The sequence below is a fragment of the Elephantulus edwardii genome, unplaced genomic scaffold, assembly GCF_000299155.1.
Source record: "Elephantulus edwardii isolate Elephantulus edwardi_28Jun2011 unplaced genomic scaffold, EleEdw1.0 scaffold00109, whole genome shotgun sequence".
Taxonomy (NCBI): Eukaryota; Metazoa; Chordata; class Mammalia; order Macroscelidea; family Macroscelididae; genus Elephantulus; species Elephantulus edwardii.
In genome coordinates this window covers 8,183,776-8,193,616 of record NW_006399859.1, presented here as the reverse complement: position 1 = coordinate 8,193,616, position 9,841 = coordinate 8,183,776, and positions in this window count along the sequence as shown.

Below are 9,841 nucleotides of genomic sequence, written 5' to 3'. Positions count from 1 at the left end.
ATACCATGGACTGCTAGGAGAGCAAACAGGTTTGTCCTGGAGAGGGTGAAGCCAGAGTATTCTGGAGTCAAGGATTCTGAAGCTTTGTCTGACATATTTTGGGCATGTTGCAAGGAGGGACTGGTCCTTGGAGAGGGACATCATGTTTGGCAGAGTGGAGGGGCGGCGAAGGAGAAGACCTTTGATGAGATGGATTGATTCTGTGACTGGAGTGGTGGGAATAAGTACATTTGAGATGGCTAGATTGGCACAGGATAGAACAGCATTTAGAGCTCTTATACATAGGGTTGCTATGAGTGGCAAGTGACCCGATGGCACATAACAAAAACAACAACAACTTTTTCTATAGATATTGATTGTGTATTCAAGTGAAATTAAATCTTGGACAATTTGAATTTTACCCCTTTTATGATGATGTGTCTATTTTTTCTAGTTGTGAGATTTTTGTTTTATTATATAGAGGTGTAATCTGTACTTAAGGTTATAACCCATGATATTCAAGCACAATTGTTTGATCTAGCAGGTTGTTGATAAATTCTTCCAATCCTGATGTCACATTTGTCATCATATAGTCCAGATTCTCCAATTATTTACTCAACATACATATTAAATAAATATGGACATAACCCTGATGAACACTTTCCTGATTTCAAAACATACAATCACTCTTTGTTCTGTTTGAAAACCAGCTTTTTGATCTGGGTAACAAACAGGTTCCCCTTGAGCGCAATTAAGTATTCTAGAAAGCCCATTCTTCTCAAAGTTATCCATAACCAATTTATTATGATCCATATATTTGAAGGCTTTCACATAGTTAATTAAACACAAGAAAAATCTTTCTGGTATTCTGTTTTCTGCCAAGATCATCTGATGTCAGTAATAATAGTGTTCATTCCAGAGCTTCTTCTGAACCCATCTTGAACTTCTGGCAGTTCACTACTAACATACTTTTCTAGTAGTTTATGGATAAGCATCATCAAAATTTTACTTGTGTGTCATATTAATGATATTGTTCAATAATTTCCACAAACTGTTGAATCACCTTTTTCAGAGAGCTGTCTTCCAAATTTCATGTCACGGATGAGTGAGCATGTCCAGGCTGCATGTGTTTCGTCAAAACACTCAATTAGTATTCCTCCAATTCCTGGAGACTTATTTTGCACTAATACCTTCAGTGCAGAGTATGCTTCTTCCTTTAGTAACACCAGTGTCAACCAATTCTTTTTGGTACTGTGATTTTGTGTATTCTTTCCATCGTCTTTCAATGTTCCCTATATCACCCAATAGTTTTTTCACAAGATCCATAAATACTGTAACTCAAGGCCTAAATCTTTTATCCTGTTTTATCAGCTTTAGAAACGTTGAGCATGTTCAAAATCACTATCAATAAGAGAGGTGCAAATCAAAACCACAATATGATGTCATCTGACTCCAGTAGCAGTAGCAAAGTTTAACAGGAGAGCAAGCAATAAATTTGGGGAAAAAATACGGAAAGATTGAAACTCTTACACACTGTTGGTGGGATTGTAAAGTGGTTCAACCACTCTGGAAGGCAGTTTGGTGTTTCCTCAAAAAGCTGAACACAGAAATCCCATTTGAACCAGGTATTGCACTGTTGGGAATATACCCCAAGAAAAACAGAACTGAGATACAAGTGAAGATTTGTGTCTCAAAACTTCAGGTTTGGTTTTAATTGGTTTTGGTCAAACATTCTCCTAAGTGGTATAGCATTAGTCTGTCCATTTTCTGTATAGAAGTAACTCTTAGTTGCTGTGATGCTAAACACTGTGACACTGATGTGTCACATATGATAATGGTTACCCATGGCAGACAAGGTTTGGTGGAGTTCCCATATTAAAACAGGCTTGGAAGCTGGAGTGGCATCCACTTCTGAAATAGCTTGCCTCCGAAAACTCTATGAACTTACAGAAACAAAGAAAGTTATACAAGTATTTTGGTCTTTCATTCATAGAATCACTATGAGTTGTCTATGGCTCAACAGCACTAAACAACAACAACATGTTCATAGCAACATTATTTACAATAGCAAGAAAATTAAAGCAGCCCAAATGTCCATCAACAAATAAATGGATTGACAAATTATGGTACATTCACACAATGGAATACTATGCAGCACAAAGGAGCATTAATTTTGTAAAATATTATACAACCGGGGAGAATCTATAGAGCATTATGCCAAGTGAACTAACTCAGTCTCATAATGACAAATATTGCATAAGACCATTATACAGTATTAAAAAAAATAGAAGGATAGTTAGTAAGGTATGGATAAAGGTCCAAAAGGGGAATGGGAGGAAGTCAGAGGACAGAGGGTCGGAAACAGAGGAAATCGCTAGAATAAGAGTTTGGTGAGTGAAGGTGGGGTGAGGTAAAGGAGTTGGGTAAGATCCAGTGCAGACCTGAAAAATGGGGTAATAGTAGGCATAGATCAACGGTGATTATAAAACACAGAGTGATAGTTGGAAACACAATGTGAATGTAGAAACCTATGAAATGTAATGTATATGAATGATACACAACGTACATGAATTTTGTATACAAACTAATATAAAATAAAGTGGAGGGGAGGGAAAGAAAATGTTAAGTATATTCCTCCCTTTGGTTTACTAACTGCACAGCTTTCCACATTTTGTTCAAATACTTTGTCTTCCTAAGCTGCCCTTTGAAATCTGTTCAGTCTCTTATTTAATCTTTTCTTCCTGTTGTTTTAGCTTCTGCATGATCTAGAGAAAGTTTGAGAGTTTCTTCTGACAATTATTTTTTATTTTTCTTTCTTTCCTCCTTATTAATGAACCTTTGCTTTCTTCAAATATGACATACTTAATTTCATTCCACAATTTGACTGGTCTCCAGTTATAAGTGTTTAACATCTCATATCTATTTTTAAATGGTCTCTAAAATCAGGATACAAAGTCATTTTCTGTTTCTCATTTATTTTCATTATCTTTAGATAAAATCTCAATTTACATGATTGTTTATTCCAGTCAACCCATGTCCTTGTTCTGACTGATGATATTGAGCTTCTCCACCAACCTTTTCAACAACTGTAGTTCACTGGATTTCCATGTATTTCATTAGATCAGGTTCATATATACATTGATCATTTATGCTTTTTAGAATGGCATTAACAATTATTAAGTTGTTGGCCATACAAAATTATGTCACGCAATCTACAGTTTCATTACTATTACCATGGCCTAATAAGGGTTTGCTAACCCTTATTCTTCGTTGCCCATTTCAGCATCCCAATCACCAGTTGTTATTAATGTATCTTGATTCCATGTTAGATCAATTTCAGACTTCAGAAGTTAGCTGAGATCCTCAATTTTCTTCATCTTTTGCTTTAGTAGTTGATATGGTATGCATATTTAGATAATAGTCTTATTAACAGGTCTTTCTTGTATCAGTGTGGGTACTATTCTGTAACTGATAGCATTGTACTTCATGACAAATCTTGAAATGTTATTTTTAATGATAAGATAAATCTTACATAATTTCTGTTCAATGTGTCACTTTCAGCATAATAGACCATGTAACTGTCTCATTTAAAATGGAAAAATCTAGTCCATTTAAGCTCACTAATGTCTAGAAGGCAGAAGAAGGATGGACAATCACCTCCCATGTGATTCACACCTCAGAAAACCTGCTGGATGGTCAGCTAAGAGTCAGTTCCAACTTGATGGCATACAACAACAATTTCTAGGAGGGAGCTCTGGTGGTATAGTGGAAAGAACTTGCACTGCAATTCCAAAGGCATGTGGTTTGAATTCACCAGCTCCTCTGCAGGAGGATGGCCAATCTCCTCCCTATGAGATTTGCTAACTCTGAAAATCTGCTGGACAGTTAGGTGTGGTTTGGTTCTGACTCAACAGCACACAACAACAATGTCTAAGATGTCAATCTTTATGTGTTTCATTTCATTTTTAAAACTTTCAAATTTTCTAGATGTGTAGTTCACACATCTGTGTTCTAATTATTAGTGAATGGCTGCAGCTGTTTCTAATCATTTTGAGTCACACCACATCAGTAAATTAAGGTCTTTAAATGGCTGAACAGTGCATAGACAGATAACTGCCAGAAGTTCAAGCTAGATTTAGACTAGGTCATGGGACTGGGAATATTTCCCGATGTCAGACGAATCCTGGCTGAAAGCAAAAGACACAAGAATAATGCCTTTTTGTGCCTTATTGACCATGCAAAGGAATTTGACTAGGTGGATCATAACAAATCACAGTTTAAACAGAGAAGAATGTGCATCCTAGAACACTTCATAGTGCTAGTACAAAGCCTATACCTAGACCAAAAGGCTATAGTGCAAACTGAACAAGGGAACATTACATATATGGTTTAAAATTAAGAAAGATGTATATCAGGGTTGTGTCCTTTTTTCCATACCTATTCAATCTGTATGCTGAGCAAATTATTTCAGAAACTGGACCCTATGAAGAAGAATCTGGTATCAGAATTAGAGGAAGACTCATGAATAACTTATGTTATACAGATGACATAACTGTGCTTGCTGAAGGTGAGGAGGCCAAAGTATTTGGTACAAAAGATCAAAAAATACATTCTTCCAAATGGCTTGCATCTCATTGTCAAGAAAACAAAAATTCTCACCACTGGACCAACAGGCAACTTCATGATAGGTGGAGAAAAGATTGAAGCTTGCAATAACTTCATCTTGTTTGGATCCACAATCAATATACTTTATACAAGCTGTGAGGAGACCAGGAGACATTTTACACTGGAAAAGTCTGCAGTCAGAGACTTCTCCAAATTACTGAGGATAAATGATGTCAGTTTGAGAATTTTTGTGTGCCTGATTCAGGCCATGGTCTTTTCAATCACTTGGTTTGCTGCTGAGAACTCGACAATGAATACGTGTGACAGAAAAAGAATGGATGTCTTTGAGTTGTGGTGTTGGAAAAGAGTATTGAGTATCTTGTGAACTGCCAAAAAAACAGATATGTCTTGGAAAAGTTGTAACAAGGGTCCTCTTTGGAGGCAAAGACAATGAAGCTTATACATCTCACATACTTTGGGCATGTTGCTAGGAAACACTATTCCTTGGAAAGGGTGATTATGCTTGAAAAGGTGGAGAGCTGGCAAAAGAGAGGCAGACCCTCCAACAGGTGGATTGACACAGTGAGTGCAGCAATGGGCTCCAGTATTTCAGACATTATAAGTATGGCACAGGATAGGACAGGGTCCATATCTATTGTTCATAAAGCCACTATGAGTTGTACTCAAATCAAAGGCACCCAACAACAGCAATTCACTGAAGCTTAGTCTATTCACATTATTAAGGTAGATTATATTCTGAGAAGCAACTCTTGTCCACTCATATTTTGAGTGCCTTCCAGTCTGAATGGATTGACTTCCAGCACTATATGAGACAATAGTCTGCTACTATTCATAGAGTTTTCCCCCCAAAAGTTCATTATTAAAAAAATAGATAGCCAATCCTGCTTCTTAGTCTGTCTCTGGAGTCCATAAGTTTATAGTCCTGTGCTGGCTTGCATGTTTCTATGATACTGGAAGCTTTGTCATCATCATTTCAAATGCCAGTACATTAATAAAAGGTGACAAGGTTATATCACACCTTCGATACTAAGGCAGAGTAGGAGGCATCCAAAGAATAGGTAAGTATAAAGTGAATAATAACACCAGGAAGGCACTCACTCCTTAAAATAACCAACCACATAAGATCAAAAGAGCAGTACTTGTATAAGGATGAAGCGCTAAAGGCAGAAAGGGGTAAGATCTTTCTATAATTAATAATGATATCCCTGGTTCTATCTACATCTTCATCTGAATCTGGCTTGAATTTCTGACACTTCTCTGTAGATATACTGCTATAAATATTTTTAATGGAAATTTTAAAGGAACTTTATAGAGAACTTGGGTTTCCATTCATTCATTGTTGTACATTTTCATCCCAGCCCACCCCTACCTCAGTTCACTTTTCTCTTGGGGAAAAAAAATTCTTTCATTGTTGTACAATTCCTCATCCTCACCCCAGTCCACTTTACTATGCAGCTCTTATTCTGGACTCTTGTCATACAAGTAATACCTAATCACATATTCCTTTTAAGCAGTTATTTCCCTCATTTGTTTCAATGCAGTATACATTATTCCCTTTTTTCTTAGTTTTCCCCCAACCCTGATGTCAATCCTGTTTTATAACAGTGGTATTATGCAATATTTGTCCTTCTGTAAGTGAGATATTTCACTCAGCATAATGTCCCCACTTTCTATATTATTTCATGAGTTCCTTGTTTTTCAGTGCTGCATAGTATTCTATTGTGGGACTATACCAGAGCTTCTCTATCCAACTTGGATTGTTTCCATATCTTCGTTATTGTGAGCAAAGCCGCAATAAACATAGGTGTGTACATATCTGCTTGGGTGGCAGTTTTTATTCTTTCTCCAACTTACCACCTTTGCCAGCATTATGTCTTTTGTCAAGAACTGACCTCTCCTAAAAACATGCCCAAAGTATGTGAGATAGAATTTCACCATTGTTCCCTCCAAGGAGCACCCTGGTTGTACTTCCTCCAAAACAGACTTGTCTTTTTTTTTTAAGTTCATTTGGATATTCAGTACTCTCTCCAGCACCACAATTCAAAGATATTAACTCTTCTTCTGTCATCCCTACTCAATGTTCAACTTTCAGATGCATAGGAAACAACCATGACTTAGATTAGGTGCATCTTAGTCTTTAAATTGACATCCTTGATATTTAGCACTTTGTAGAAGTCCTTGACAATAGATTTGCAGCGTCTTCTTATTTCTTCACTGCTATCACCATGACTATTGATTGTGGATCGAAGTAAAATTAAAGCATTGAAAATTTCTATCTTTTCTCCATCTATCATGATGTTACTCAGTAGTGAGGGGTTTTGGGTTTTTATTTTTAACATTTCACATCTTTTTTATTTATTCAAATGTTTGTACACATTTCTCCGTTTTAATGCTTTTATTATTATAGGTCTAGCTTTTTTTTTAAATAACATTTTATACTGGTTTACTTACAAAGTTTGTATACATTGTTTTTCACACCGGATTATTCTCATTTACTTAACCAACCTCTCCCATTAAATTGTGCAAGCCTGTGATTAACCACTCCACCCCCTAACCTCTGCCCATCTTCATCCTCTGCCCCTCACCCCCAACCTTGGATCCTCATACACATTCTACAATAATGGTATTATCCAGTATTTGTCCTTATGGGACTGAGTTAATTCACTTAGCATATTTCTCTCCAGTTCCTCCCAACTTAGGGAGTGATTGATAAAATCATTGTTCCTGCATGCATGTATTCCATCATGTGAATGTACCATAATTTCTCAAGCCATTTGATTGTGTTTGGACATTTGGGTTGTTTCTATGTCCTTGTGATGGTGAATAATGCTGCCATAGACACTGGTGTACAAGTCTCTGTTTGTGCCTCAGTTGTTATTCTCTCGGGTTATATTTCAAGCAGTGGAAGAGCTGAGTTGCATGGAATTTCTATATTTAGGCCTTTGGAAGACATTCCAAACTGCCTTTCACACTGGTTGTACCATTCAACAATTCCACCAACAATATATAAAAGTTCCTATATCACGACATCCTCTCCAAAATTTATTATTTGTTATCCTGTTAAAATTTGCCACTGCTACTGGAGTAAGATGGTATCTCATTGTGATTTTTATTTGTATACCTCTTATTGCCAGTGATTTGGAGCATTTCCTCACGTGTCTGTTGGCAATCTGAATATCTTCCTCTGTGAAAAGTCGTTCCATGTGTTTTGCCCATTTTGTAATTATGTTATCAGTCTTTTTCTTATGGAGGACCTGTAGGATTCTGTAAACTTTTTATATGAGACCCTTGTCTGGAATTATATTGCCAAATGTTTTTTCCCAGTCAGTAAGTTTTCTTTTCACTCTGTCGGAAAAAGATTTTGGTGCGCAAAGGGATTTAATCTTTAAAAGGTTCCATTCATGAATTTTATCCTCTCTAGATTGTGCATCCTATGCATACCATCAAGTGAAATCCATTTGTATAACCTGTGTTTATGTTTCTTACAAAACGTATTTGCAATGAATAAGTCATTGTGCAAAATTCAATCATCCTATTTTCACCTTCATTTCTGTTACCAAGTCCACGTTTTCCAACTACCGATTCTTTGTTTTCAACTTTTGCACTCCAGTCACCCATTATTATTAATGCATCTTGATTGCATGTTTGATCTATCTCCGATTGTAAAAGTTGGTAGAAATCTTCTATTTCCTCTTCTTTGGCTCTGGTTGTTGGTGCATATATCTGAATGATAGTGGTATTCACCGAACTTCATTGTATGCATATGTGTATTATCCTGTCACTCACAATACTGTATTCAAGACGGATCTAGAAATGACTTTTTTAACTATGAAAGGAACCCCTTTTTTCCTCACCTTTTCATCTCCGGAGAAATATATGATCATCTGACTAAAAACGTCCCATTCCAGTCCATCTCATCTTGCCAATACTCAGTATTTCAGTATTTATGTGTTCCATTTCTTCCTTAACAATATCTAATTTTCCTACATTCATGGTTCTCACATTCCCTGTTCCAATCACTACAACTCTTCCTCTTCCTCTGTATTTCCATACTTTGAAAGCTCCACCTCAGTTGCCCTGTTAGTCTATGTGTGTTCTGTTGTACATAGGGTATTCAGAGGCCTGAAGAACCTCTGGAGAAGCTCAATATCAGCTGTGAAAACCATGCCAGGTGCTGATTGTGGAACAGACTACCAACTACTCATAGGCAAGTTCAAAGTAAAGGTAAGGAAAATTAAATCAAATCCACAGGAACCAAAATATGACCTTGAGTCTATCCCACCTGAATTTTAGAACCATCTCAGGAACAGGTTTGAGTCCTTGAACACTAATGAGCAAAGACCAGATAAGTTGTGGGAGGATATCAAGGGTATCATCCAGGAAGAGTGCAAACAGTCATTAAAAAGACAGAGGAGGAAGAAAAGACCAAAATGGATGTCAGAAGATACTCTGAATATTGCACTGGAGTGCAGAGAAGCCAAAGCAGAAGGAAGAATTCAAGGTACTAAAGAGCTGAACAGAAGATTGCAAAAGGCAACAGAGGAAGACAAAGTAAAATATTACAATGAAATGTGCAAGGAGCTAGAGTCAGAAAATAAAAAGGGCTGAACTCACTCAGCATTTCTTTTTTTTTGCTAGTAAATTTTGTTTATTTTTTTTAAATTCCCACTTTTTACAATTTCAAACACACTTTGCAAATATTAGTATATTTCCTTCATTTCCTTTTTGCAGTCATATTCTTCTCTATTAAAAGATAAACCTACATCATTTGAACCATGCCGTGTTTCCTTGCTCTGTTCTAACAACTGCCTGTTGGTCCAACGATAGGTTTTCCCATTAGCATGATCAAGTGTTCTGGGATTCCTGTTCTTCTCAGAGTCAGCCACAGATGATCCACACAGTCAAACACCTTTGCATAGTCAATGAAACACAAATAGACATTCTTCTGGTATTCCCTGCTTTCAGCCAAGATCCATCTAACGTTAGCAACAATGTCCCTAGTACCACAACCCCTTCTAAACCCAGCCTGGACTTCTGCCAGTTCTTTGCTGATGTGCTGTTTCAGTCTTTTTTGGATGATCTTTAGCACAATCTTGCTTGCGTATGAAATCAATGATATTGTTATATAATTTCCACACTCTGTTGGGTTACCCTTCTTTGGGATGGGAACAAATATAGACCTCTTCCAGTCAGTTGGCCAAGTGGTTGTTCTCCAGATTTCTTGGCACAACTTGGT